Source organism: Pelophylax lessonae (genome assembly GCF_965119305.1).
Source record: "Pelophylax lessonae genome assembly, chromosome: 9".
Lineage (NCBI taxonomy): Eukaryota > Metazoa > Chordata > Amphibia > Anura > Ranidae > Pelophylax > Pelophylax lessonae.
The window spans coordinates 240259673-240284826 of NC_138776.1; the positions used below are offsets into that span (position 1 = coordinate 240259673).

At 47.4% G+C, this 25154-nt stretch overlaps 1 protein-coding gene across 2 annotated transcripts in view; it reads left to right on the top strand.

Moving 5' to 3' along the window:
- The first annotated feature begins 4900 nt into the window (after positions 1-4900).
- The window catches only part of KDM2A (lysine demethylase 2A), a 227548-nt gene continuing 207294 nt past the window's right edge, over positions 4901-25154 (top strand). For both annotated transcript variants that reach the window (XM_082266749.1, XM_082266750.1), the window contains exon 1: positions 4901-5123. The gene's annotated coding sequence lies outside the window, so the exon portion shown is untranslated. The remainder of the gene's footprint in view (positions 5124-25154) is intronic.

Here is a 25154-nt window from a genome sequence, read left to right on the forward strand (position 1 = left end):
CATGATCAAAAAATCGCACAGGTGATCAAATACCACAAACCTCTGTTTGTGGGAAAAAAAGGACGTCAATTTCATTTGGGTACAGTGTCGCACGATCGCGCAATTGTCCGTTAAATTCACGCAGTGCCGAATCGCAAAATACCCCCTGGTCAGGAAGGGGGTAAAATCTTTCGGGGCTTAAGTGGTTAATAAGCCCCTCATCTACGAGACCAGAGATGTAATGATGATGTTCTAGGTCTCCTAAACATACACACTCCTGGCACCGTACATTTCCAGTCCTGAGGGCAGGTTGCCTGGTATGGCTGAAGAAGGATTAGGGCATGAAATGCTTGCTGCCCTGCCAGGCTTTATGCCAACAGGAACAAATTCTATTCTGACACGTTACACGCTAGGTACAGGGCTTGTGCAAATATGATGTACCTGTCTGCACATTATAGCAAAACCCCATTGTGAAGCCAAAAACATGGGATTGCAGATGCTATATGGCAACAAAAAAAAAAGTTTTCCAATCAGTTGAACAAACTTTATTGATTAATTAAATAATCATAAACAAAACCAAAACTTGTGTAACCAGTACATTAAAAAATAATAAATATGGGAAAGTGAGTCTAATGGGAGTGCAACCACAACTATCTAGAGATAAAATAAGGGTTTCTAGGCTGATTGGGAGAAGGAAGACCAGAGAACCAATACATTAAAATTGAATTAATTTATTGAATGTGTTTAATCCCACCGGAGGATTTTGCTGTCTTACGTCCGGGCCACTTTTTGCGATTCGGCACTGTGCGACTTTAACTGACAATTGCGCGGTCGTGCGACGCTGTACCCAAACAAAACGTACGTCCTTTTTTCCCCACAAACAGAGCTTTCTTTTGGTGGTATTTGATCACCTGTGCGATTTTTACTTTTTGCGCTATAAACAAAAAAAGAGCGTAAATTTGGAAAAAATAATATTTTTAACATTTTTTTTATATGAAATTTCCCAAAAAATGTAAAAAATCAAATTTTTTTTAAAATTTTTGGCCAATTTGTTTTCTGCTACCTATGTTTGGTAAAAAAAAAAAAAAAATCACAATAAGCGTATTTTGATTGGTTTGCGCAAAAGTTATCGCGTTTACTAACTAAGGGAAAGATTTCTGTCATTTTTAGTGTTTAACCACTTGCCGACCGCCGCACGCCGATCTACATCGGCGGTCAGCCCCTCACAGGCAAAGTGACGTAGGGCTACGTCACTAGCTTGTGAGGGTCTAGGGAGCGAGCGCGCGCTCCCGCGTGGTCACGGACCCCCCCGCGCGTGTGACCGGCGGACCCGATGTCCGCCGGCCACTCTGCGATCGGCGGGGGAGAGGGAGAAAGTCAGGCGGCTTGTGTAAACAAGCCACCTGTCATTCTCCCCTCTGTATGAGAGCTGATCATATGGATCTACTATGTAGATCCGTTGATCACTCTGCATACAGCTGAAGCCACAGCCAATCACAGTAAGAATCACGCCCCTAGGGACACACACAGCCCCTCCCTCTCAAATAAAGTTAACCCCTTCACTACCAGTGTATTTTTACAGTAACAGTGCATATATATAGCACTGATTACTGTAGAAATGTCACTGGTAACCCCAAAAGTGTCAAAAATGTCAGTCAAGGGTCCGATCTGTCCGCCGCAATGTCGCAGTACCGCAAAAAAAATCGCAGATCGCCGCCATTACGCGTTAAAAAAAAAAAACAACAAAAATGACAAAAATCTTTCCCTTAGTCAGTAAACGCAATAACTTTTGCGCTAACCAATCAAAATACGCTTTTTGCGATTTTTTTTTTACCAAACATAGGTAGCATAAAACAAATTGGCCGAAAATGTTAAAAAGTTTTGATTTTTACATTTTTTTTGGGGGGGAATTTCATATAAAAAAATGTGAAAAATATTGTTATTTTTGCAAAATTGACGCTCTTTTTTTGTTTATAGCGCATGATCAAAAAATCACACAGGTGATCAAATACCGCCAAAAGAAAGCTCTGTTTGTGGGAAAAAAAGGACGCCAAATTGGTTTAGGTACAGCGTCGCACGACCGCGCAATTGTCCGTTAAAGTCACGCAGTGCCGAATCGCAAAATACCCCCTGGTCGTTTAGCAGCCAAATCCTCCGGGGCTTAAGTGGTTAATGGCGGCGATCTGCGGTTTTTTTTTTTTGGGGGACCGCGAAATTGCGGCGGACAGATCGGACCCCTGACTGACATTTTTGACACTTTTGGGGGTACCAGTGACATTACTGCAGTAATCAGTGCTATACATATGCACTGTTACTGTAAAAATGACACTGGGAGGGAAGGGGTTAACTTTATTGGAGAGGGAGGGGTTAAGTGTGTCCCTAGGGGCGTGCTTCTAACTGTGATTGGATGTGGTTGTGTGTATAACAGCACAGATCAACGGTCCTACATAGCGGGAGAGGGAGGGGTATTTATTGGAGAGGGAGGGGTTAATGTATGCCTGGTGCTTACTGACGTGTGTGGGGGGAGGTGACTGAGTGACACAGGGACAGATCGCAGGTTCAGCTATGCTGAATCCTGCAATCTGTCACTTAGGAGATCCGCCCGCTTTTACACAAGCGGGCGGATCTCCAAACTCGATTCCCCGACGATCGGGGAAGAGCGGCGGCGATCACCGCCGCTCCTCCCCTGGCCCGACTCCCGCTGTGACTGAATACAGCGGGAGCGAGCCTCCGGTGGCGCGCGTGCGCCGCCCACAAGGGGAGGAGTCCAGCGACATAGGTTCGGGAACGAGCCACTTTGCCGCAGTACCAGCTCAGTGAGCGGTCGGCAAGTGGCTAAAACGCAATTAGTATATACACAGGGATGTATAAAGCCGCATATAAAACATCCCTCATATGCAAAATATAGGTTAAAAACCACAGCACAGAAATATTTCCCTATCATGGGAGCAATCCATGCTTCAAGCTGATGTTGGTGCAAGAAGTCTTTGATGATATTCGGTTTGTGGGTCCCAATGAGCCAACGCGTTTCGCATCAGGCTTCGTCAGGGCCAGAGAGACCGAGCAATACCGATATTTCTTGCTGTAAACGAAGATTAGATGACAGGTAGGGAGAATCACAATCCCTAAGGTTAGATAATGGTTATGAGTGTCGAGTTTTCTCTATATTACTCTCCTAGGTACTCGGTAGCCAGGACTCCAATGCACGGAGCAGGCGGCTCTGATTGCCCCCCGCGATCGATCCCCGCTGAGAGAGAAGAACGGTCGGCTGTTGTAAACACAGCCATCCGTCCTTCTCCCTGGAATGATCACAGAGCCCCTGTGCTCCTTCGATATAGGATCACAGGTCTCTATGATCATTTCACAAGCCCCGCCCCCACAGTTAGAAACACTCCCCTAGGCACACATTTAACCCCTTGATCACGCACTATGTTAACCCCTTCCCTGCCAATGTCATTATTACAGTAACAGTGCATATGTATAGCACTGATTACTGTAATGTCACTGGTCCCCCCCCAAAAGTGTCAAAAATGTCAGTTAGGGGTCCGATCTGTCCGTCACAATCCCGCTAAAAATCGCCGCCATTACTAGTTACTAAAAAAAATAAAAAACAATAAATGACAAATCTTTCCCTTAGTTAGTAAACGCGAAAAGTTACTAAAAAAAATAAAAAAAAAATAAATGACAAAAATCTTTCCCTTAGTTAGTAAACGCGATAACTTTTGCGCAAACCAATCAAAATAAGCTTATTGCGATTTTTTTTTTTTTACCAAAAATATGTAGCAGAAAACAAATTGGCCTTAAATGTTAAAAAAATTTTGATTTTTACATTTTTTTTTTTTTGGGGGGAATTTTATATAAAAAAAAAAAAATGTGAAAAATATTGTTATTTTTGCAAAATTGACGCTCTTTTTTTGTTTATAGCGCAAAATAAAAAAAAAAAAAATAAAAAAAAAAATCGTACAGGTGATCAAATACCACCCAAAGAAAGCTCTGTTTGTGCGAAAAAAAAGGACGCCAAATTAGTTTAGGTACAGCGTCGCACAACCGCGCAATTGTCTGTTAAAGTCACGCAGTGCCGAATCGCAAAATAGGGCCTGGTCAGGATGGGGGTAAAATCTTCCGGGGGTTAAGTGGTTAAGGGGGCAAATCCTTCCGGTCCAGAAGTGGTTAATTAATGACACTTGTATAAATAAGCATCCATCAGGGGAGAAGAGCTGCAATCCCGCTCAGTGCGCTGCCTCCAGCCGGCTCTCCGTCCTCCTCCTGTCCGCTCTCCCCAGCCATGCTGCCGATAGCCTCGCCTGACCCTTTACTACTGAACTCCTACCATACTGGGGGGCGGTGCTTTCCACATAAGCCCCACCCCTGTCAATCCCACAGGACGCGCCTGCCATAGTGCACGTGAGAATACAAGCGTGCGGATGAATCCCCACGTGATCGCAAGCCTTCTGGCCACATGATCAGCCACTGACTCATTTTCCGCCATTTTGGATTCTGGCACTGAAGCTCCTGTTCCAAAATAACACAGAGAACATACCTGCACACATAAAGGGGACTCTTTTACGAATTATCTTTATCATATATTCTCTCATGTGTTCTTATTAGCTCACTTCTTCCGTGCTTTCCTACGCTCTCGCTTTTTCCGCCCACTTACATAAGCGCGCATGCGCCTCAATAGCCAATCGCTAAACGCACTCAGAGTGATTGACATTTTTTACTCCAGCCACGCCCCAAGCTTCCCATTTGTTCCACAGCTCCAAGAGATGGGCGTGGCTTTCTCGCTCTTCCTCGAATCTTATCAGACCTTACTCAGCTGTAGCCAATAAGCATTCAGTTCCCTCCCTCTCAGCGCCTGGCCAGTGTTGCTGCTCGGACTCCGCCCACTCCGCACAGCCGCCGCCGGTCGCGTCACTTCTGGTTCGGTCCAAAATGGCGACCGCGTCGTCTGTGGAGCGCAGCTGAGGGGCTTTCCGAGAGGCTTTTTTATTTTTCTACCAGCCGCGAGTGACGTCACTCCGGCGAAGCCAGTGACGTCAGCGGAGGGAGGCGGAGGAGAAGCGAGCGCTGTGGACTGTGTTGACATATCGGCTCTTCTCTATACTAACAAAGCCCCGAGGGAGGAATGGGGCGCCCCGGCTGAGGTGAGGCTGTGTGGTGTGTGAGGGGGGGAGGAGGCTGGATAGGCAGGCAGAGCTCTGCTATGGGGGGACAATGGCACTCTATACAGGCGGCTATGGAAACTTTCACACTCTCTGTATCAGCTGATTGGTTGTCAGGGGTAACAGGTCCTCCACTCTCATGTCTGCCCCCTGTAGGGGAGTGCTGGTCAGTGATAGTGGACTGTCTGTACCAGCTGATTGGTTGTCAGGGGTAACAGGTCCTCCACTCTCATGTCTGCTGTGCTGGTCAGTGATAGTGGACTGTCTGTACCAGGTGATTGGTTGTCAGGGGTAACAGGCCCTCCTCTCTCATATATGTACCAGCTGATTGGTTGTCAGGGGTAACAGGTCCTCTTCTCTCATGTCTGCCCCCTGTAGGGGAGTGCTGGTCAGTGATAGTGGACTGTCTGTACCAGGTGATTGGTTGTCAGGGGTAACAGGTCCTCTCCTCTCATGTCTGCCCCCTATAGGGGAGTGCTGGTCAGTGATGGTGGTCTGTCTGTGCCAGCTGATTGGTTGTCAGGGGTAACAGGTCCTCCACTCTCATGTCTGCCCCCTGTAGGGGAGTGCTGGTCACATCTGGGGTCAGTGATAGTGGACTGTCTGTACCAGGTGATTGGTTGTCAGGGGTAACAGGTCCTCTCCTCTCAGGTCTGCCCCCTATAGGGGAGTGCTGGTCAGTGATAGTGAACTGTCTCTACCAGCTGATTGGTTGTCAGGGGTAATAGGTCCTCCACTCTCATGTCTGCCCTAGGGATGCATCGATCCGATAATGGGATCGGATATCGGCGCCGATATGGAAATAAATGCTGGATCGGGGGATCGGTAAAATTAACAGATCCACGGGCCGATCCGGTTTTGCTCTTTACATAGCTGTGAGGGAGCAGAGAACAGCTGTCAAAGGAAAAAAAAAAAAAAAAGAGCCTCCTGCAAATGCCTGTCAGTCTCCCAGTTAAGTAAACACAATGAATACAATGTATCTTTCGTTCTGTCTGCCAGAGGAGGGAAGTTTAACCTCTTAAATGCACAATGTTATAAGGTATCTGCCGATACCGATCCGGAAGTATTATTTTGTTATAAGCTCACAAAACAGTACTTCCAGATCGGACTCGGGATCGGCGATTTCACAAAGCAAAAGATCGGCATCAGGATCGGTGCATCCCTAGTCTGCCCCCTGTAGGGGAGTGCTGGTCAGTGATAGTGGACTGTCTGTACCAGGTGATTGGTTGTCAGGGGTAATAGGCAGTGGTGTATTTTGGTTTTGTGCTGCCCTAGGCAAGACTAAAATTGGGCACCCCCCCTATGTAAATTTGCCCCACTCCTTTCTTAACGGATGTGTCTCCCTCCAAAATCGAAAGACTACAATTCCCCGCATGAACCCCAGAGATCTCATGAGAGGGGGGGGTGGGTGGGGGAGAGAGGGGGAGGGTAAGGGGGGATGAGAGAGAGAGAAGGGGGTGAGAGAGAGAGAGAAGGGGGTGAGAGAGAGAGAGAAGGGGGTGAGAGAGAGAGAGAAGGGGGTGAGAGAGAGAGAGAGGGGGGATGAGAGAGAGAGAGGGGGGATGAGAGAGAGAGAGGGGGGATGAGAGAGAGAGAGGGGGGGGTGAGAGAGAGAGAGCGTGAAGGGGGATGAGAGTGAGAGGGGGGATGAGAGAGAGAGCGAGAGGGGGGATGAGAGAGGGGGTGACAGAGAGAGGGGGGTGAGAGAGAGGGGGATAAGAGCGAGAGAGAGGGGGGGTGAGAGAGAGGGGGAAATGAGAGAGGCCGCTCTAGCAACCAGTGGCCAATAGAATCTCAGGTGGAGGGGGGCAGCTTTTTTGCTGCCCCCCTGCAAAGTGCCGCCCTAGGCCTGGGCCTTGTTGGCCTAGGCCAAAATACAGCCCTGGTAATAGGTCCTCCACTCTCATGTCTGCCCCCTGCAGGGGAGTGCTGGTCACATCTGGGGTCAGTGCTAGTGGACTGTCTGTACCAGGTGATTGGTTGTCAGGGGTAACAGGTCCTCTTCCCTCATGTCTGCCCCCTGTAGGGGAATGCTGGTCACATCTGAGGTCTGTGTATGGCAGGCTGTAGAGGGGGCGCTGCGATGTGCCAGGACCTTTTGCTATGGGTGATCGCTTCACCTGAGTTTGCAGCACCTTTGTGTCTATAGAGGTCAGATTGTCCACCCATCAGCCATAACATGACGACCACTGACAGGTAAATGGAATAACATGGATTATCTGGTTACAATGGTATCTGAAAGTGGGTGGGATATATTAGGCAGCAAGTGAACATGTTGTCCCTGAAGCGAAGGTGTTAAAAGCAGAAAAATGGGCAAGTGTAAGGATTCGAGAAACTTTGACAAGAGCCAAAACATAATGTCTAGATCAGTGTTTCTCAACTCCATTCCTCAAGGCCCACTAACAGGCCAGGTTTGGAAGAAAACTGAAATACATCCCAGGTGATATCATTTGCTGCTCAGTGATTGCAGTATTCTAGTCTGCATCTCCCCAAAGGTAATACTTAAACTCTGGCCTGTTAGTGGGCCCTGAGGACCGGAGTTGAGAAGCATTGGTCTCGACCAGTGGTCCTCAACCCTGGCCTACAGGGCCCACTAACAGGCCAGATTTTAAGTATTACCTTTGGGGAGATGCAGACTAGAGTACTGCAATCACCGAGCAGCAAGTGATATCACCTGGGATGTATTTGAGTTATCTTGAAAATCTGGCCTGTTAGTGGGCCCTGTAGGCCAGGGTTGAGGACCACTGGTCTAGACAACTGGGTCAGAGCAGCTCTGGAACTGCAGCTCTTGTGGGGTGTTTCTGTTCAGGACTGACCAAGAGGGGTCCAAGGAAGGAGAATCGGTGACAGGGTGTATGTGGGGAGGGAAGGCTGGACTATGTAGTCCCCAGAGCTACTGTAGGTCAGATTGCTGAAAAGTGAAGTGCTGATTCCTATAGAAAGGTGTTAGAAAACACAGTATGGGGCTGCGTAGCTGCAGACCGGTCAGGGTGCCCATTCTGACCCGTGTTCCCTGCCAAATCACCTACAATGGGCACATGAGCATCAGAACTGGAGCAATGGAAGAAGGTGGCCTGCTCTGATGAATAACGTTTTCTTTTACATCATGTGGATGGCTGGGTGTGTGTACATCGATTACCTGTAGAAGAGATGGCACCAGGATGCAGCAAGAGAAGACAAGCTGGCGGAGGCCGGGCAATGTTCTGCTGGGACACCTTGGCTTCTGCCATTCATGTGGATGTTACTGGACACATACCACCTACCTAAACATTATTACTGACCGAGTACACCCCTTCATGGAAACCGTATTCCCTGGTGACAATGGCCTGTTTAAGCAGAAGAATGCACCCTGCAATGGATGAAGAATTGTTTCAGGAACACAATGACGAGTTCAAGGTGTTAACTTGGCTTCCAAATTCTTCAGATCTCAATCCAATCGAGCAGCTGTGGGATGTGCTGGAAATGCAAGTCCGACCCATGAAGGTCCCTCCTCCCAACTTAAGTAGACTTAAAGCAGGGATCCTCAAACTACGGCCCTCCAGCTGCTGCGGAACTACACATCCCATGAGGCATTGTAAAACTCTGACATTCATAGGCATGATGGGAATTGTAGTTCCTGAACAGCTGGAGGGCCATAGTTTGAGGATCCCTGACTTAAAGGATCTGCTGCTTATGGCATGGTGCCAGATACCACAGCATACCTTGACAGGTGTAGTGAAGTCCATTCCTGGATGGGTATGGTGGGTGGTCACAATGTTATGGCTGATCAGTGTACATGCTGCAGACATTGACATGGAGGAGCATTAGCCGCAGCGAGAGATTTGTTCATCGGTGCTGTGAAACGTAGATGGAGGAATTGGTTATCTTTTTTTATTATTTATTTTCTTGAGGCAAACAGTGTATGTTCAACCTAAAGCGTTTGTTACCCAAAAGGCTCTTTCACACGGGCGATCCGATCAGATCCTGTCAGTTTTTTAGGCGGATCTGATCGGATCCTCCATGCAGCTCTATGGGGCAGCGGATGTCAGCAGAGACACCTCCGCTGACACCCGCTGCCATCCGCATTCGATCCTGTCCGTGAAATCTGGACGGATGGAAACCCTATTTTTCCATCTGTTCAGTAATCGGATCGGGTGAGAGCGGACAGGCGGTCCGCTCTCATCCGATCCCCCATAGAGGGCAGCGGGGGCTGAGACACCTCCCTCTCCGCTCTGCAAGTGGAGACGGAGCTGTCATCCGCCGGCTCAGCGGGGATCACGGATCGATCCCCGCTGAGCAACACAGATCCGCCTACGGAGGCGGACCGTGTGAAAGAGCCCTTACACTTCATATTCCTGATATGTGCCTTCTGTACCATGGACTTGTATGAGAAGGTATCCTGTCTATGTAATGCTTCCTCTGTGTGAAATCCCTGGTGTTCCTGGCAGTCCCTCTGCAACGGACCACACTAAGCAGGAGAGCACACCGTGGTCAGTTCCCTAGCTATGCTGGGAACTCGGTGTACTCTCCTCCAATGATCAGACTTGTCCTCCTGACATGCCCCTGCTGCACAGCTATTCACTGGGAAGCTCGGTGTTCGGCTGCTTCTCCTCCCCCAGCTCTTATCAGCTGAGAACAGAGGGAATGTGATCGCTTTTAAGGCTGGGTTCACACTGTGCGTGGAGCGGTTCGCAGGAAGGGGTCCGGTGCGTATCTGTTTACCGGTTCAGGTCAAAATTCGGTCTGAATTTTTGGCTGAAATGGACAGGAAGACGCACAGGACCCTTCTGCTAACCGCTCCGCAGCCGTCCTGGAGGTGTGTGAACTGGCTCCATTGAGAGCCAGTCACAGTCTCCTGACATGGGAATTGGATACGGGGAAACCCACACCCAATTCACAACAGTGTGAAAAAAGGGAGAAAAAAGGTATTTATATTGTGGTTTTTTTTGTTTTTGTCTTTTTTTTTTTATATTTATTTATATATATAATATATACAGTAACATGTTTTGCCTTTCATTTCTATTTTAAACTGATTGGTTTGTTTTACAAGGTGATCGTTTTCAATTACATTAAAGAGGTTGTACACCAAGAATTTTTTTTTTTCTCTTCTTTACAACCTGAAAGAGAAACCCATAATGAGCTAGTATGCATCGCATACTAGCTCATTATGAAATACTTACCTTAGAACGAGCCCCCGCCGTGCCGTCCGCTTACCTGTATGACGGGCGACATGTATAGTCGCCCGTCTTCCGGGATCACGGCATCCGGCCATCTGACTGGCCGGAGCCGCGGTGACGTCACTCCCGCGCACGCGCGCGGGAGCCGACGGTCACGGCACGGGGCTCTGAAGGAACGGCACGATCTGCCGTTCCTTCAGAGCGCATGCGCCAGTGACGTCACTGGCTGCATTAAAGGTAAATATCTCCTAAACGATGCATGTTTAGGAGATATTTACAGTACCTATAGGTAAGCCTTAATATAGGCTTACCTATAGGTACAACTTCCTGAGGAGGGTTTACTTCCTCTTTAAGGCCCCGTTCACATACGAGCGACGCTACAGCAGCGCGCCGCGACCTCGGAGCGGCCGCCACGGACTTCATAACATTGAAGTCTATGGCGGTCGCCTCCAGGTCGCCCCAAAGAAGCTCCGGAACCTTTTCTAAGTCGGAGCGACTTGTGTCGCTCCTATTAGAACGGGTCCGCAGCTTCCCTATGGAAGGCGACCTACGGCGACCTGTGAGGCGACCAGGTCACCTCACAGGTCGCCCTAGTGTGAACAGGGACTCAAGGATAAATTCACCTTAACAAAAAAATAATAAACCCACAATTTCTTGCAGGTTAAAAAATATGCATTTATTTATTTATTTTTTGGGGAGCCTGTAAAGTATTGCACCCATGATCAGCAGACTGTGGGTGTAATTCCGCAGTCCGGCAGGCTCCGCTACGGACAGGCAGTTAAATTCTGACAGGAAGACTCAATGGACTGTCAAAGCACCCAACAGCGCTGTGGTAGTTCATTGGGAATTACAAGCCGACAGCTGCAGAGGCTTTCGGTACTTGTAGTTTTCACAGAACACCGAAATGAATGACGTAACTTCATTTAGAAGGGGGGGGGGGGGTAACTTGTTGCAAAAGGTAAACTTCTCCTTGAAGCTCCCGTTCACATTAAGAGTCGGTTCACACCAGGGCGACTCAAAGTTGCCCTTGCAGCACGACTTCATCGCGGATTGCAAATAACTTCTCTTAATAGAAGTCAATGCAGGTCGCTCCGACTTCGCCCACAAGTAGTGCAGGAACCTTTTTCTAAGTCGGAGCAACTTGAGTCGCTCTGATTAGAGCGGTTCCATTGCACAGCATGGAGCGCTAGTTGTCAGGCGACCAAGTCGTGGCAGTGTGAACCGGCTCTAATTCGTTTTCTCCTGTGTCTGCTGTTGTGCTGGCATGCATGACAATGGAAATCATGTTATTGCCATCCCTGTTGGCAGTCCGTGTACAGCAGAGTTGGAGTGTATGAGGTAGAAGCAGAACAAGGAGACAGTTAATGTGCACGCTGATGGAAGTCAGCAGAGTACCAGAGATGCTGCTTCTCCTGTCACTGTGCAGTCACAAGCTGAGGTGTGTTTAGGATGATCTTAGCCAGAAGAATGATGCTGACCATCAGGCAGTGGACGTTTTAGTAGTAGTGCTTGGAGGGGTCCTATAGAATTAATAATAACTAATATTGCAGCAAAAGCTGTCTTTATTTTTTTATCTCTTTATTGATTTTTGCCTGGAGTTCCGCTTTTAAAGCGGAGTTCAACCCAAAAATGGAACTTCCGCTATTTAGCTTCCTCCCCTCCTCCGGTGCCACATTTGGCACCTTCAGGGGGGAGGGGGGAACAGGTCCCGGTTTTTGACAGGTACCCCTTCCCCTCTTCCGGGACACCATGCTGTGACGCAGTGTCCCGGAAGTTTGGCCCCCTCCTTCTTCCCCCGCCGCTTCGCGCATGCGTAGTAGGAACCCGGCCGTGAAGCCACACTCGCGGCGGCAGCACCCAACTTCGCTGGATTCCAGGACAGTTAAGTGCCGACATCGCTGGACTCCAGGACAGGTAAGTGTCCTAATATTAAAAGTCAGCAGCTACAGTATGTGTAGCTAATGGCTTTTATTTATTTGAGGGGAAGGTGGAACTCCACTTTAACCACTTGACACCCTTAAAGTGGAGTTCCACCCATTTTTAATAACTTGGATTACATAGATGTATGTAATCCCCTTTAAAACTACTTTTACCAATGGAAACTTTTTTTTTTTGCTAGTAAATACCTTATTTTCTTCTTTATTCATCCTCTTCTCACTTCCTGGTCCGGCCGCTGATCGGCGATTACGTAATTTGGCGATTCGCAGGGGGTGCTGGGATGTATCTCATGGCATGAAATCTCGCATTATTACACAGGAGTCCTAAGGTGTAGTGTTTGTATTGAGGCCGTGCTCTGACCTGCCTCTTCTCAGTGAGCTGTACTGTATGTATTGGATTGAGGCCGTGCTCGGCCCCGCCTCCGCCCCGCCTCCTCTGTGAGCTCAGTGAGGATATAATGCTTTCAGTCCACGCTCACTGAGAGGAGGCGGGGCGGAGCACGGCCTCAATCCAATACATACAGTACAGCTCACTGAGAAGAGGCGGGGCGGAGCACGGCCTCAATCCAATACATACAGTACAGCTCACTGAGAGGAGGCGGGGCGGAGCACGGCCTCAATCCAATACATACAGTACAGCTCACTGAGAAGAGGCGGGGCAGAACACAACCTCAATACAAACACTACACCTTAGGACTCCTGTGTAATAATGCGAGATTTCATGCCATGAGATACATCCCAGCACCCCCTGCTAATCGCCGATCGGCGGCCGGACTCGGAAGTGAGGAGAGGATGAATAAAGAAGAAAATAAGGTATTTACTAGCAAAAAAAAAAAGTTTCCTTTTAAAGGGGATTACATAGATCTAAAGTTACTTAAATGGCTGGAACTCCACTTTAAGTCCTTTTTGTAAATTGCCTGGAGTTCAAGTGGTAAAGAAAAAATTTCACAGCTGCAGCTGTGAGCTTTGCATGTTTTCTTTCAGCTTTCCAGTGTAGCATCGCCCCCTTGAGGACTGCTGAAATGTGTACCTCTGGATCCCCCTGGGTTACCGTTAGCAACTGCGGCATGCACAATTTAACTCTTTTCTTCCTGACTCAGTCAATAAACAGTCTAGGGGGTGTAGTTGTTTTTGTGTTTTTATTTTAAATAGGGATAGGAGAAAGGAAGAGTGGGATACTCCAGAATTGAACTATTCACAAAAGATGAGGACTCCTGTCTGTAGATACAGCCAGGCTGCTGATTTACCTTGCCACTAGATGTACTTTAGGATTAAGTCTCTGATTAGATGACTTGATTAACTATCTTCAGGGTACTCACCTAGCACCCCCTTACACTCCACCAGCTGACACCCGTTCTCTGACTATACTACTCCGGGGTGGCCCCCCACCAGGTCAGGCCTCTAGACACGATCCCTTGTACTCACGATACTGTTTCCAGGGTCTCCAGTGTCTTAACACCTCCAGTCAGCTCTTCTGGACCTTTGAGCTCAGCTACTTCCTTCTGGTCCACCAGGCCGACTGCCTGCGACCACACACCAACTGCTACAAAGGAGGAGGCAGCTGCCACCCTCCTTCTGGGACTCTGCTCACCAGCCAAAGACCCCGAGCACATGTGCTCCTGGCTTTTATACCACAGCCCAGAATGCACCGAGATAACCAGTTTGTGCCAATCACTGAGGTTGTATCAAAACCTGTGTGCCCATTGGAATGGTTTCCTCCACTGTCCAATGTGCCTCCCTATTGGACCAGTGTGAAACACTCCCTAGACCAGATGAATCACACACTGAACACAATGAGCAGACCTAACTCACAGATCCTGCCCTCTTTTAAGCAGAAAGCAACATAGATTTTGCCTGCTGCTCCTCTGATAGGCAGACAGAGCCAAAAACTATACCCCCCCCCCAGCACCTACCTAGGAGGGTGTTACACCAGTAAAAGTAATCTGGGTGGCTCTATAGCTGCCTGATCACTTTCACTATACTGTGGTTCTCTTGTTGCAGGACAAGATTGAGGAACATCCATTCTCCAATCTTCTCTGTGATGAATGATTCCAGAAATATACATTTTGTCCCTTTTGTATCTCAGTTCATTAAAGTGGAGTTCCACCCGAAATTTATACTTACCTCCATCTTCTCGCTCCGGGTCACCTGAAAAACAAATGGATAATCGCAATTTTTTTTTTTTTCACTTACCTTGTAGAGAAAATATACTTACCTTACTTCCTTCTTCCTCCCCTCGGCGGCCACGGCGATTCGTCACTTCCTGGCTTTTGCAATGATTCCTGGGAGCTGAACGTCATCGCTCCCAGGAATCATTGCGCCTGCACCGGCCCCGACCTCAGTTCCGGGCGCGCGCGTCATCCCTTCTAAACAGCTTCTGGGCATGCCCAGAAGCTGTGGAGGGATGACGCGCGCGACCCGGAAGTGACGTCGGGGCCGGTGCAGTGCATCGTGGGACTGAAGAAGGAGGAAGAGGACCGAAGAGGACGCGGAAGAGGATCGTGCTGGCTTCAAGCTGCCCACACCCGAGATGGCAGCGCTGGAGAAGACAATTTCAAGGTAAGTATTTCTCCTGAAAGGTAAGTGCAACCCGGGACAGATCAGAGGCTATCCATTGTGGAATGTGCTAGCCCTGACTGTCCCGGGGGTATTTTTATAAAAAAATGTATAACTAGGGTGGAACTCCGCTTTAAAGCCGGCCATAGATGGTGCAGTTTTCTTTTTTGCAACCACATTTTGCAGGAAAGAAAATCGCATGGTTTCCCCCATCAACACAGACAGTGTTGATGGGGGAATCCCTTCCATGGAGCTATTTGGTTCTCTTGGCAGGGGGAGCCATCCCTGCAGGGAGAACATACATTGATTATTGCCAAAGGCTCTTGCATGAATTGCATGAAAAATCAGACAAGCTGGTTGTACCCTGCTTGGTTGTAAATCAACCTGCCTATATTTGGTTTGTCTGTGCTGGTCCCTGCTGAACCCGCTGAGATTTGAAATATTTATGGCCGGCTTAAGTCCCTGACCACCATGGGGCAGGCAGCTACTGGAGCACAATTTGGGCTTGATTAGCTACAGGGGAGTCATTGAGGGTCAATAGATCCTGATTTCTCCATAAAAATAACCATTGTAATAAAAAATAAATACATTTAAAAGCACCTTTTTTGCCCTGCATACACACGCACATGTTAGTAAGCAGCAGTCAGTTGCTGTACATATGAGGTATTACTGCAAATGGAGTAAGAGTGATTATCCAGGGTCATCATTCACAGTTATTACACAATAATTTACAAGAATACCCTGTAAAGGCTTTAAAGCATCGCCTAATTACCAGTGTGGATTTGATTACATCAGTAGTAAAAAGGCTCAATTTAAATCATAATTTTTATAGAGCAACTGTCATCACTGTCCTGCAGCAGCTCCTCCTCTGACCCGCTGTTGACTCGCCGAGAGTCCCATTCACTTTAATGGGTCAGCTGGTGACGCCGCAGTGACACAATATGGTCAGGGACGTGGCGGCAGCAGGTGGGTGGATGCTAATGGATCTGAAATGACAGGTGCTCTTTAACCACTTGCTGACCGCCGCACGACTATTTACTGCGGCAGTCTGGCGCTCCTGGGCAAACCGACGTAGAGCTACGTCGCTCGCCCAGGAGCCTCTAGGGGGCGAGCGCGGGCCGCCGGAGGCGCGCTCCCGTTCGTTCCCTGACATCCCCGCGCGAGTGACCGACGGCTCCGATGTCCGCCGGCCACTTGCGATCTCCCGCTGGAGAGGGAGAAAGGCAGGCGGCTGATGTAAACAAAGCCGCCTGTCATTCTCCCTGGTGTAACTGCAGAGATCGTACGATCCTGCTATGTAGGATCGTATGTCTCTGTGGTTACATCACAAGCCACGCCCCCACAGTTAGAATCACGCCCCTAGGGATACATTTAACCCACTGATCACCAATAAATTTTAACCCCTTCCCTGCCAGTGTAATTTTTACAGTAACAGTGCATATGTATAGCACTGATTACTGTAGTAATGTCACTGGAACTCCCAAAAGTGTCAAAAATGTCAGTCAGGGGTCCGATCTGTCCGCCGCAATGTCACAGTCCCGCAAATAAAATCGCAGATTGCCGCCATTACTAATTAAAAAAAAAAAAAAAAAACAATAAAAATGACAGAAATCTTTCCCTTTCTTAGTAAACGCAATAACTTTTGCGCAAACCAATCAAAATATGCTTATTGCGATTTTTTTTTTTTCTTTTTTTACCAAAAATATGTAGCAGAAAACAAATTGGCCTAAAATGTTAAATTTAGATTTTTTTTTTTTTTTTTTGGGTGGGGGGGGGGGGGATTTCATATAAAAAAAAATGTGAAAAATATTGTTTTTCACAATTGTCGCATTTTTTTGTTTATAGCGCAAAAAGTAAAAATCGCATAGGTGATCAAATACCACCAAAAGAAAGCTCTGTTTGTGGGGAAAAAAAGGACGTCAATTTCATTTGGGTACAGCGTCGCACGACCGCGCAATTGTCCGTTAAAGTCATGCAGTGCCGAATCGCAAAATAGGCCCTGGTATTTGAGCAGCCAAATCCTCCGGGGCTTAAGTGGTTAAATATAAGGACTTATTCTTGCTGTTAGTTAGAATCTTTTAATATTTGCAAACAAAATGAAGGTTTCCTATTTAGAATAATAAGCTGTCAGTTTAGTTAAACAGCGATATCCGATTCACTCATACAGTTTGTAGTGTACATAGATTTACAAAACAATGGGATAAAGGAATATTCCTGAACTTTGTTTTATCTCATGGTTACTGTGAAATTGTGTGAATGCAGTGCATGTTATCTCAGCTTGCAGAGCTTGGATTCATTGAATGAGATTACCAAAAATGTAAATATTGCGGAATATACAGCCTCATGCTACCTAACTAAGCTCCATTTCATGCTGAATAAACTAAATTATTAATGTAGAAAACTTTATTTAGATTTTTTACCCCAAAAGCAGTTTATTAAAATACATTTGATAAAAATCAAAAATGCAGATTTAAATGAAATAAAATCAGTTTTTTATTATTTTTTAATTTTTATTTATCATTGATTTTTATCCACCCTGCTAAGTACAGTTTTGGATACTGTAGTTTTTTACTATTTTGGGGCTTGACATGTTTGGTATCTATTTATTTGGCACAACCCCTGCTTTTATATTTTACCAAAAAAAAACAGATGTTGCATTTTGTATGAGCACTAAAATTTATTTTAATGTGTTTTTTCTTTTCCTGGAAATATATGTTTGATAAACAGTTGTTCAAATATTATGCGACAAAAAAATTACAACTGCCACTTTTTTTTTTTATTCTTCAGGGCCTCTGCCTCTTAGTCCCGGTTCACACTAAGGCGACCTGTGAGGCGACCTGGTCGCCTCACAGGTCGTCGTAGGTCGCCTCCCATAGGGAAGCTGCGGACCCGTTCTAATAGGAGCGACACAAGTCGCTTCTCGGCCTTTTGGCTAAGATCAAGTGTAGTATCTGTTCTTATCAGTGTTGGAATGGAACCTGAAGGTTAGTATCGGTGGTGGCCGAAGTATACCGGGGCGCTCTGGGCGTAACTGGAGGACCGGAGTAGGCCAAACCAGAGAAAGCCGGAGGGTTCCAATGCCTTCCTGATTTGAATGGGTCCGCCCCTACCAGTTTGAAGGGAGCGAGAAAACTGGATCTGCGGCCAGTTAGTACTGCTCCTGGATGTGATTGGTAAGGAACGGCGGTGGCGGTGGGGGAGCCTTTCCTCCTGGGTTGAATCTGGCCTTGCAAAAGGCTTGTCCCCAGTTGAAGGCAGGTTCTCCCTAAGCTGTCCAAAGTTCTGATGCCTCCTGGTAGGATAGGGCTACACTTGGTCTGGCCTTTGGGCCGGGGTAGAAAAAGCCCGTAGTGTATGTGCCCCTGGGGTGGCAGCCCAGGGGTGCCTTAATTCTCACTGGTGAGGGGCAGCTCGCCTTGAGTTTTTTGGCACCATGGTCACTGCACCTACACACTTTTTTAAGCACCTGCCTCTTGGGCAAGGCCTTTTGGCTTCGACCAGAGGAATTTTTATTCCGGCCGGAAGGCCTGCCTTTGTTTTTCACTTAGGCACTAATTCACCTCTCCACTTCCCCTCCCCCACCTTTTTGTTTGTGTGTGCCTTTTCTTTGTGGTTTGTCAATTTTCTATCACCTTTTTTCACCTGCACGACTTGTAGGGTGTGGGTCCTCGGGCCCTACCTTGAGTCTTGGGAGGGGGTGGATATGGCCTTTTGGCTTGGTCCGCCCTCCCTCATGGGGTCTCCCTTCGGGGGAGCCCCACTTAGTACTCGGTGGGGGCTGTTTCGGCAGTCCCCCTGAAGAACGGGGTCAGTCTGGTTCCGGCCAGACAGACCATGAGTACCTTAAATCCCTGTCAGGAGTCTTGCGCCCCGGGGGATCGAGGTTCGGGTCCTACCTCTTCGGAGGGAAGACCATTTGTTCGCACACCCTGTGCACTTTTTGTGTTCCTCACGTTTGTGTGTGTGCACTTTTTTATGCACCGGGTGAAGTCTTTTGAGTGTGTTTCACACGCTACGGGCTAAGAAAAAAAAAAAAAAAAAAACAAGTCGCTCCGACTTAGAAAAAGGGACCGGAGCTTCTTTGGGGCGACCAGGAGGCGACCGCCATAGACTTCAATGTTATGAAGTCCGTGGCGGCCGCTCCGAGGTCGCGGCGCGCTGCTCGCACCGTGACCTCGGAGGTCGCGGTTCGAAGTAGCGTCGCCCCTATGTGAACGGGGCCTTAAAATATATCATTTCGGGGGTTCAAAATGATTTTCCCAGCAAACATTTAGAATTTACATATTTTATTTTTAATTTGGATAGTCGTGAGGTTTTAGAACGGGCATCAGTTTTTATTGTCGGTGTCCCTTTTAGGCCCCTTTCACACTTGTGCGACTTGTCCTACGAATTGGGACTGCAAAGTCGCATGACAAGTCTTTCTCAATGATTTCCAATGAGTACATATCTGTGAGACTTCAAGTCCAAATGACTTCAAAGTAGTCACTGAACTACTTTGGGACGATTTTTTAATGCGTTTGGAGGTCCAAAGACAGGGATTGCTTCAAGTCCAGGCAAAATCGCATGACTTTTAGGTCGCACAAGTGTGAAAGGGGCCTTGGGGAGATTCATGCGCTCTAATTGTCACTGAAGTCACAGGGATTGGAATGGAGGGTAAATGTTGAGATGCCCCCGAACCAGGAGTAGAGGGGAAATCCTCTAGATGGGCTACTTGTACCTGTAACGTTTGTGGGGTTTCCTCCACCTTGGAGAGCGATGCTCTCACTTCCTGCTGAGCCTGTAGGATGGGAAGTGAAGGGAAATCTCCTTAATGAGACCGAGATGGTGCAAAACGGACACGGTGACGGTCCCTTACTCTATCCAAAGTGGAAAAAAAAAAAAAGTTTTGTATTTAGATATGCCTTGTATGCAGACAAGGAGTGGTGTCTGTTCTGGTTTTCTTACTTGTTCCAAGTCAGTGAATTGGATAATATTTGAAGCTAGCAAGTCTGTTTTGCTTTGCCCCACAGGGTTTCTTTTATATAACCTGTTGGGTTCAATTTGAATTGTGGCTGAAAATGTAGCCCTCCTTTTTCTGGTGTAAGTTGCTCCCCGGTTATGGTCTTTGGTGTTGATCTGGAATTGGTATAGAAAAGTGTATTCTGTGTCACTTACAATGCAAAGTCTCTTTGTTACATACTGCCATGTAAAGTTGCTGTATTAAAAAAATAAAAAGTGGAAGAAAGTTAGGAAATATACTTACCTTACACCTGGGTCCTGCCTGTGGCACCTAGATGAGGGCCTTGTGGCAAGATCCTGGAAAAGCTGAGGATTCCTAATCTCATAAGATGCTCCCGCTGAAGCCTCTTCTAAAATATGGGATATTCAGCATTCCCAGGATCTCATTGGAATGATCCTGACATCTCCCTCTCTAGGGCGGAAGCATTTTTTATAACTTTTTATTTATATATTTATTACAGGTATTTATAGCGCAGACAATTTATCCAGTGCTTTACTTATAATATACATTCACATCAGTCCCTGCCCTCAAGGAGCTTACAATTAAATAGTTAGTGAGGTTGAAAAAAGACATCCGTCCATCCAGTTTAACCTATGATCTAAGGTCCCTAACTCACATTCATACATACACATTCTAGGGCCACTTTAGACTGGAGCCAATTAACCTACCTGCATGTCTTTGGAGTGTGGGAGGAAACTGGAGTACCCGGAGGAGACCCACACAGGCAGAACATGTAAACTCCAGGCAGGTGGTGCCATGGTTGGTATTTGAACGGACAACCCTAGTGCTGCTAGGTAGAAGCAATGACCACTTAGCCATTGTGCTTTTACGGTTATTTTGCAGTACATTTTAGATGGGGGTTGTAGCGGAACCGCGACCCACACTGTGTTTGTGGGCTTCCTTCAGTCTACGGCTTCCTTCAGTCTTGAACATAGATATCAAATATCCTAGCCGCCCTCATACAAAGCTAGTCGACAACTTAGCTTGTACAAGTTAAAGCCGAGTTCCACCCAAAAGTGGAACTTCCGCTTTAGGGAGTCCTGACCCCCTGACATGCCACATTTGGCATGTCATTTTTTTTGGGGGGGAGCAGGTACCTAGTTTTGACAGGAGCCGCGGCGCCCTGAGCAGAAGTTCTCCTCTCCCCCTCCCTCCCTGCAATCTTCTGGGACACGTCAGAGGTCCCAGAAGATTGCCGGCCAATCACGGCGCGCAGCGCGACTCGCGCATGCGCAGTGGGTACCCGGCTGTGAAGCCGCAAACTATCACAGCCGGGTGCCCACAGCAGTGATGCCGAGGGAGAGGATCGAGGCTTCGGGCAGCCGCATCGCTGGACCGTTGGACAGGTGAGTGAATGGCTGGAACTCCGCTTTAAGGAACCTTCTCCTTTATTGAACAGTTACACAGAATTTATATACAGCATGGACATCCCGCTCCTGATCAAATTTACCCCATCAGGTCAGGGGTTGCCTGATTACATTATCATATGCAGATGAAATTGTATACAGGAATAGAATTAACCTGAACTAATTTTCTAGCCATCTGGACAGAAACAATATGTGAGTTCATTACCAATGGGCCAGACAGGCTTAATAGAATCCACATCACACCTCAATACACAGACAATAGGAAGAGACCACCAGTGACAGACTGTCCATCTCTGACACTGAAGAACATGGAACAGAGGCCAATGTGATTAGCTCTTTCAGTGAACATAATCAGAATCAAATAGGCCAGGAAGAGTCCTCACATATTTCTCAAGATACATGGCTGACGAATATTACTTTCCCACTTGAAGCAATCCAAGCCATATTCTCAGTCACCATTAATTTTACGTATCTTTCACTCCCAGTGACCTTGAGAACCCTTCACAAATCCCCCTCCCCACCCCCCAAGGTAGACTAACCAGATATCAGATCTCCAATCGGTCTGTGCCTGAGTTAGTCGGGTAGTAAGTCCCAAAGAGTCAATCCATCCTGGCAGCTTCCTTGACAAAGTTGCACATAGTTTGTAAGTTTGCCCCGGCAGGGTGCATGGAGCTCTCATAGCCCTTTGCTCTTTACGTCTAGAGGAAAACAGATTTCATCTCCAAATACGGAAAGGTTTCTTCACTGTAAGAGCTGTGAAAATGTGGAATAGACTCCCTCCAGAGGTGGTTCTGGCCAGCTCACTAGATTGCTTTAAAAAGGCCTGGATTCTTTTCTGGGTGTACAGAATATAAATGGGTACTAATATTTATAGGTAAAGTTGATCCAGGGAATATCTGATTGCCTCTTGGGGGATCAGGAAGGATTTTTTTTTTTTCCCCTGCTGTAGCAAATTGGATCATGCTTTGCTGGGGTTTTTATTTCGCCTTCCTCTGGATCAACTGCGGGTATAGGATTGTGTATATGGGATTGTATGGTTGGGTTTTCAATACTGGTTTTTTTTTTTTTTTTTTATTGGTTGAACCAGATGGACTTGTGTCTTTTTTCAACCTGACTAACTATGTAACTATAACCGATCAGTCTGTGGAAGTCTGGTTTGGGCAGACGAGACTGGACACATACGAGGGGCATGAGATGTGGTGAGAAGAGAGTACCAAGCAGTTATGTGATTGTGAATAAAAGCCCTGGTAGAACATTGTTGGAGATTAATTGCTTAGTTTGCTAATTGCTTAGTCCTAATCCCTTAGTTCTGGTGCCATGTGTGTTTTTACTTCTTTTACTGACTTTGAATCTACTAACCGTTATAGAATGTGTAAATATTTTAACCCAGGGAACATCAAATCCCAGGCACCAAGTCGCCATTGTGCATAGAAATGGCACCCTGCGGCCTAGGCTTTTGTCGGCCCCAATGGTGTAGCGTGGGGGGCCGCCGGACCCAACAGCAGTCACTACACTGGCGTTTCAGGACATTCCTGCTACTGCCGGGCGGCCAGCAAGCAGGTCTCACTATGTGTGTGTGGATGAGGCTTGGTGTTGGGAAGGGGCTGCGGATTAAATAAGGAGAGGGGGGTAGCGGGCTGCCCAGACCTGACTTGAAGCCACTGTAGGGGGAGCTCCAGGAGCCCGGAGCAGGAGGGCTAGAGTCCCTTAAAAAAGCGCACTGCTAACGCCTGAAGTGCTGCAAAAGTGATCAGCGTTTTTATGGGCAGTTTTCAAGCGCCTCAGTGTGAAAGGGCTCTTACTGTTTTTTAGTTTTTTTTTTTAATTAATTTTTCTCAAAAAATTGCATTTGAAAGACCGCTGCGCAAAATACAGTGTGACATGTATAGCATTGTCCCCGTAGGGCGGCCATCACTAAATGGCAGCCCGCGGTCTATTGGCGGCCCGCGCGATGCTTTCACCCGGACCGCGAGGCCGCCTCCTGTATTCATTCAATGGTTTGCTGGGACCGCGGGTGTCCCAGCAACCAGTGACGTGCTGTGTGTGCGCTGCGGCTCCCGGCCGGTGTCCTGTCGGGCCGCGAGTAGGGGCGTGACGTCACGCGCGTGCCCCGCCCCCGCTCCTGACTGCGGCTCCCATTCAGCCGGGCAGCGAGTCGGGGCGTGACATTATGTGCGCGCCCCGCCCCCCTGCTCGCGGCTTCTGGCTCGGCTCCTGGCTTCAGGTATGTGGAGTACAAGGGGAGAAAGCAATGTGGTCATAGCTGCACTTAAAGCTGATGGGAGGTTTTTAAAGTCTGCAGATTGATGGGCATATTTTGTAGTGCTCATTAGAGTGCCCCCTAACATAAAATGTGCCCATCAGCATGCCCCTTATTTTATGTTAAGGGGCACTCTAATGGGCATATTTTATGTTAAGCGCAACGCTGATTTACACGTTTTGTTTTGCTATGAAGTCTTTGCTATGACTCAAAGATTGGCAAAACAAAACGTGTTCATCAGCGTTGCTCTTAACATAAAATGTGTCCATCTGTGTGCCCCCTAACATAAAATGTGTCCATCTGAGTGCCCCCTAACATAAAATGTGTCCATCTGAGTGCCCCCTAACATAAAATGTGTCCATCAGCGTGTCCCTTATTTTATGTTAAGGGTCATGCTGATGAGCAAATTTTATGCTAAGGGCATATTTTATGTTAGGGGGCACTCTGATGGGCACATTTTATGTTAGGGGGCACTCGGATGGGCATATTTTATGTTAAGAGCAATGCTGATGGACACGTTTTTGTTTTGCCAATCTTTGAGTCATAGCAAAGACTTCAGATTCGGACCTCGGCCCAAAGAAAATTTTAGCAACCGGACCTCCTTGAATTTTAATTCATTACCCCTGCCGTAGGGTTTGCTGTGTGATGCCTTTTTAGGCCTCCTCTGATTACCTGCAGACAGTCAGGGGTAGTTCACACATCCATCCTTACTCCCAATGGCTTGGTACTCAATAAACAGTCCATTGGTTTTCGTTTTTTTTATATAGTAGTATAGTGGGATACTACAGCTTGAACTATCTACAGTAGGGATCGACCGATTATCGGCAAAGCCGATATATCGAGGGCCAATGTGCACTTTCCCCCATATATCAGAATCGGCCCCGGAGGTGACCGATATTTCTGGAAAGTGCTTGTACCGGAGTGATGCCTGCAGCTAGAGGCATCACCCCGGTACTGGAGTCCATAGCCGACGGTCGGCTGTTTTGTAATGACAACCGATGCGGCTGAGAAGCTGCTCGGCTGTCATTACAAGGAGCAGGAGGGGAACTCCCCCTCCCTCCGCCACCCTCCATGGCTCGCCCGGGTCTCCCGTCCCACCGGGAGACCCGGGCAACCAGCCTGCACGGCCGCCGAAGAGAAGACCCGATCAAAGTCGCATTCGGCTCTGATCAGGTCTCCATGTAAAAACCCGGAAGTGATGTCATGACATCACTTCCGGGTACTCTGCGCCAAATTAAAAAAAATGACCGCATTCAAAACAGCCGAACTTGGCATTTCGAATGCTTTTAAGTGCAGAGGAGGGGTTTGGAGTCTTTTAAATCCACAGATCCCTCCACAAGAGTACCTGTAAAAAAATAAAAACCTTGTACGAAAATATCAGCCGATACCGATATGCGATAACCAAAATATCGGTATCGGCAATAAAAAGGCGATATCGGTCGATCACTAATCTACAGTTGAGAAGGACAACTCTCACTTGGCCTCACCAGGTTACTTGTGGAAGCAGTCATACGGCTTTAACCATACTGCCACTTGTTTCTTGCTTCTCTCTCTCTCCTCCTCCTTCACCCTCCCCTGTATGAATCGTGGCAATGCTGCATTAAGATCATAATGGGGGGTTGAATCGAGAGCCTCATATTTTTATTTATTTTTTTTTTAATAAATCGTACAGCTCTAATTCATTAAAGTGTATTTTCCCCCAAAAAATTGCGTTTAAAAGAACGCGACGCAAATACAG